Genomic DNA, 5,563 nt, shown 5'->3' with positions numbered 1-5,563 from the left:
AAATTCCTTGTTCCCTGGAATGTCATACACTGAAGGAAGATTCCTTTTCACATGTATGAAAGAAACAAATACGTAGCTTTTAAACTCATTTTGGAAACACCTGCGACCCATTAAGCTCCCCTTCCCAGCAGCTCCAGACAGAGCTACGCTGGTTTCTGGCCTGTTCTGCTAGTCGCTCTCCATGGTCCTGAATACCGCGTCTGCGCCTGCGCACGGCCATTGCTCAAACTGCAGAGTACGCCTGCGTGAGAAAGCCCACTCGGCCCCGCCCAGAAAGGTCAGGCTTTGAGACTCCGCCTCCAGCCACACTCGGCGCTATCTGCGCCTGCGCAAATTTCGCTGTTTGCGCCTGCCCAGAGCGGCCACTTTGGAGGCTGTCCAGCCTCAGGGCCCTGTGGACCCTGAGCTGCCAGGCACTTGGAGTCACATCTAGAAGAGTCAGCAGGAGCCACATCTCGCTGTAGAGGTGGGGAATCCGCCCGTAATTTACTGACCTGTGTTATGTCTGTCTAGTGGTAGTCAGCGGAGGTGCAGCCTACTGCAGGCCTGGCACTCTCCCTGCCTGCCAGCATGCCATGCTTCTGCTGGCCCTTGTGCAGGGAAGGCCGGCTCACTCTCCTGCCCGAGGGATGCCTAGGTCCTTCTGCCTTCTTCCTGCTCTGTCTCGGCCATCCTGTTGGCCCTGAGTCACACCCTCCATGTCCTCAGCTTCTCTTTGCTCATTTCTCTATATCTAAGTTCTCCACCAACCATCCATAAACTAAAACCTTACTTATGATTACGTGTGTGTTGACATGAAACGGCCCTAACCCTGACTCATTTCTGTCATATTGATTTAATACTTTTGACAGTTATCATCATCTAAAAATTGGGGAACAAGGTCTTGGCCAGTCATGGCAGGTTACACCTTTGTGGGTCAGTGTCTTGTTAAAAATAAACGATGACGTGTAACTTCTATAACAGGAACTTCTAGAAGCCAAAATAAAGTAGGGGATTTTCATGTTGTCTGCTTCTGTGATTCATAGCAAATAGCAGGTTTTTTATACTTAGAAATATGAAAAAATTTATTTGATCTATATATCTGTGTTAAATACATGAGTTTGTTTAGAAAGATCCATACATAGATATGACATCAGGGTTGTGTAAAGGATTAAATTATTGGAAATCACCTAGAAGTCCAGCAACAAAATATTTTAAAATAAATCCTTTTAATACTAGTAACAAGATAACAATTATGAAACATTTTTATGCATGGCATGCTGGGCATTTTGTAATCCTCAAACATTTCTAATAAATACATGTTTAACATTGCCTCTATTTTGTGAATATATGCATTGGCATTCTGGATGATGCTGTTGATGTTTTCATTTAAACAGCTGTTGTGCCTCTGTGAACAGACAGCACCACAGTCTCTGTGGATATTATTCAGGAAATTTTGGGGGGACCATATTCTGTGAATTTTTTTCTGGAATCAGTGAAGTTCATCTGCAGCTAGAGGGACTGGCTTCAGCCTTTTCCGCTTTTCCAAGTCTTTCATGACCCTATTAGGAAAGGGGACACTAAAGATTTTGTCTCTGCTAAGTGAACCATGAAGGAAAAACAAGAAAGGAACTTTGCTTCAGTTCTCTTGCAATGCTTTGCTTTGGCAGGTATCAGAAACCACAGTGATAAACAGCACAGCCATGCGCTGGCTTCCACACACTCTCTGTCTTTAAAAGACAGCCAAGTCTCTTCTCAGAATCCAACCATCTGTATGAAGAAGCATGCATTTTATTTTTATAGCTGTTGTGAATGTGAGTTTTTGTACCTCAAGTCTGAAGATCTATCATCATTCCTCTTTGCTCAGGGTAGCTACAGCTCAAGGATGCTGAGGCTGCTTTCTACCATGGATAGCAGTGAGCCTTATGCAGACACTGATTTTCTCTACATACACAGCCTTATAACAAAGTCTTATTAATAAATTAGGTATAACAAGAGTTTAGTAATAATAGGTAATAAAACAGAAGTTATTAGAATACTTTATACTGAAAGTTATACAAATATGTTTCCTCTGCAAAGAATAAATATAAATAATGATATTTTTAGACTATCACTGGCCATCAAGAAAGCTACAAAGAGCAAAACAACATGCAAGGCCTGCTGGGCTACATTTTTGGTGTGTGAACTACCCAAACATTAAAAAGAAGTTTTGTGCTTGCATACCATTTAGAGCGGGAACATCCGGTCGAGGGAAAACTGTCATGTGTGCTCTCCAACGTCCAGCCAGCAATACGTCCTCAAAGAGGCCCTTCCGATTCCCTAAAGGTCACACATTTCCAGTTTGGTGATTCTCTAGTGTGTCTGTGCGCTTTTCTTTTCTTTGCATCAGTGCGATTTTACAGCAAGGATGTACGAGTGTAGCTGTGTGGATACCATCTGTCTCCTCTGTTTTCCACACTGTCTCACATATTCCACGGGTGCAGGAACTGATAAACGTTGTTCACTTCAGTCTGAAACACATTTCCCAGCACGGGGCTGCCACCTTGATACTCACCTAAGAAGATAAACAAGTGAAAAAATGGAATGAGCATCATCATCACAATCATCGGATACCGCCCAGACCTGCCACCAGATCGTTGTTGGCCAGCTTCCCATCATGATGTGGCTCTTCCTTGCCTCGTCCCCTCCCTCTGCTCCTCTTCCATTTTGTTAGTTCTCAGTTCTGAGCCACAGTCACAGCAAGTACCCCACAGAATGTGATGCTGCCTTACTTCTGGTATCAGATTGTCTCCCACAGAGGCTGAGCAACCACATAATGCCTGTCTGCAATGGAGGATGCAGAAGGTGATCAGCTAAAGTTGTGAAGCTGGAAGAATACAGAGCAGGGTGGCAGCTAGTGAGGCTCCGATCTGAAGCTGAAACCTGCAATTCCCCTGGAGAGGTGTGGGCATGAGTCTGAATTCAAAGGCTGAGGGATATGAAGTCCATTATCAGCGTTGACAAGAAATCCTGTACCCACTGCAGAAGGGCTCAGGACATACGACAGCAAGGTCGTCCATCTTCAGCTCTTTGCCAGCAGCTCCTGCCTCCTGGACAATGTCACCCACTTCCAGGCCAGATCTGTTTTGCACAGGTTGCTGAGCCTCACACCAGTCTTCTTAGAAAATCCCCCATGGACTCATCCAGAAGTGTAATTCATCAGTTTTCTAGGTGTTCCCTCAGTTCAGGCAAGTTGAAAATTAAAGTTAAAAATCACATAGTCTTTATTGGGAACAACCCTTACAGACCACTTTTGTGATTTCTCTTTCTCATCTTGTGCTTTTTTGTAAATGATTCAACAGGAAGCAAACACAATCACCTTAGCTGACATAGCATCCACCTGCCTTTCATTCTGAGTCCATAATAAAGTAGGAAACACAAGGTTTGTCCAAAAGAGAATAACTCCAAATCTCAGCACATCTCCCATGCTCAGAATATCATATGGAGTGATTTGTAGAGCTTAAGGTCCTGCTTGATGAACTGCATTATCCCTGGACTACCTTCCCTAGATGCTCAGGCTCAGGACCAGAACAGAAATATTTCAGATTTTCTATCCCACTGAAAGCTCCTTGAATTGTGGAAACAGGAATATTTTACCCACTAAACAGGACAAGACAACGCTTCCTCCGTGGCTAAAGAGGCTGTTTGGACCAATCCAAAGCAATGCAGGAAAGTAGATTTCACAGTGTACAGCCCAAGGCAGGGAGGGCTGGACCATATTCAACCCAGTTGTTGGTCAGGGTCGTTCACAATAGGTGCTTTCCATCACTCTGTCCACCTGAAGTCTCATTGCTCTTTGGGAAGAAGTGTACAACTAGCTATTTCGTCTGTGTATTTATTGATCTCAGAGACAAAAATAGTTATCCTGAACAGTCAAAACTATAAGGCCTTTCTTTCTTTTGATCAGGGGAATTTAAGTCCTGTGTTTACTATTGGACTAAAAACTGCCATCAAAGTCATGCTGAGCCTTAAAAGGGTCCTACAGACTTGGAGCTGGCATGGAAGTCAACTTTCCTGAGATTCAAAGAAAAAGATAGGACCATTGCATCCACTTCCCTTTCTTGTAGGAATGAGCAGGAAATTCAAGTGTCTGGTACTGTCTTTCTCCTGAGTATCTTGGTCCTTTAACTTCTGTCTCTCCCAGGCCATCTGACTACCTCACCTCATGGTGCTTGCTTTATAGCCTTGCATTCAAGGAAGTGCAAAATCATCCTTCCTCAGAGTTGGCTGTGATGAGGCAGCCGTGGCTGCTCCGTGACCTAGAGGAAATGAGCAAAGACTGTGTTTCTCGTTTATCCCACCTGAAATATGATGGACTCAGCTTTAACCTGCAGTTACTTCACTGTCTAGTAGTTAAACAAGTATTCATTCATCAATTCCTATCCTTCAGCACATATTTTTATTTTTCTCCTTGAAACTATGAAGGCATGGGGGCTCTGGATGAAAGTGTAATTTGTTATAACTAACCAGAAATGTGCATCATCTACTAGTACCAGTTTTTTCTACTTTGGGGTTTTGTTCTTACCGTCTTTATGCTCCCGGATTTCTACTGCTTAGGTCTGGACTGCTTCCCAGGGGCTCATGTGTTGAAGGCTTTGTAGGAGCTCCTCAGGTCCCTGAGATCATGCCCCTGCAGGGGACAGGGATACTCTGATACTTTCTTCTTTTTTTTTTTCTTTGCTTACTGGTCACTATCCTGGGTCACTTCATGCCCAGAAGCAGTGAGACTCATTGATCCTGAGCTGTATCTCTAAACTGTGAGCCAAAATAAACTTTTTCTCTCTATAAATTAATTACCTCAAGTATTTGTCATAGTGCTGGAAAGCTGACTAATATTTGGCTCAAACATTTGTGTGTTTAAGCATTGGGGTTATTTACGTCTATTTACTTTAATGTCCTCATATAATGTTCCATGTTGTGCAAGAACTGTAATGAATGGTGGATGTTAAATTATGTAGGTGTTATATTGCTACTTGATGCCCATGATTGATGTGCTTATTAAAACAGCTGACAATATAAATCACCATAGCTTCACAAACAAGAATTTATAGCCTGTTTCAAACTCCTAAGCCTGAAAATATTTTATGGCTATTGAAAGCTCAGGTATGAAGCAATTCAAACATTTAGCTGGTGACTACTTGAGATCCAGGAAAAAAAATCAAATTAGAGTTTGAACCCTTAGAAGAATCAATACTTCATCAGAGCACAGGCCATTGGCTTTGAATTGTCCAGCTGCTGGAATGCTGGGTCCTGGGCACAGTGGCTTCAGCCCTGCAGCTTATTCATGTATCTTGCACAAACAGGTTGCTTTCTCAGAGTTAAGTGTGTGGACAGGAAATGTCACCACGGTATAAAAAGATGTCCTTTCCTGATAAATCTTCCTATGCACTGCCCAAAGCAGTAACATCTCTGTGTCCATGGTAACCAGTGCCACCAAAGGGAGAAACGAGTGAGCAGAGGGAAGATCACTGACAACACACACAACACACATGAGATGACTGAAGATCGTGAGTTCTCTTTCTATTACTTGACAAGGCACATAAAT

General features: G+C 43.1%; 1 long non-coding RNA gene across 1 annotated transcript; it reads left to right on the top strand.

Annotated features, from left to right (window-relative positions):
• The first annotated feature begins 240 nt into the window (after window positions 1–240).
• On the top strand, window positions 241–4,811 carry LOC134470601 (uncharacterized). The gene is made up of 2 exons (XR_010039551.1): window positions 241–466; window positions 1,377–4,811. It is a non-coding gene; the product is annotated as an uncharacterized LOC134470601 (long non-coding RNA).
• The last annotated feature ends 752 nt before the right edge of the window (window positions 4,812–5,563 follow it).

Source organism: Cavia porcellus, unplaced genomic scaffold (assembly GCF_034190915.1).
Source record: "Cavia porcellus strain 051 isolate PalLab524CR breed Dunkin Hartley unplaced genomic scaffold, mCavPor4.1 scaffold_16, whole genome shotgun sequence".
NCBI lineage: Eukaryota > Metazoa > Chordata > Mammalia > Rodentia > Caviidae > Cavia > Cavia porcellus.
The sequence above is the reverse complement of the archived record's forward strand: the minus strand, read 5'-3'. Positions and strand labels throughout refer to the sequence as shown.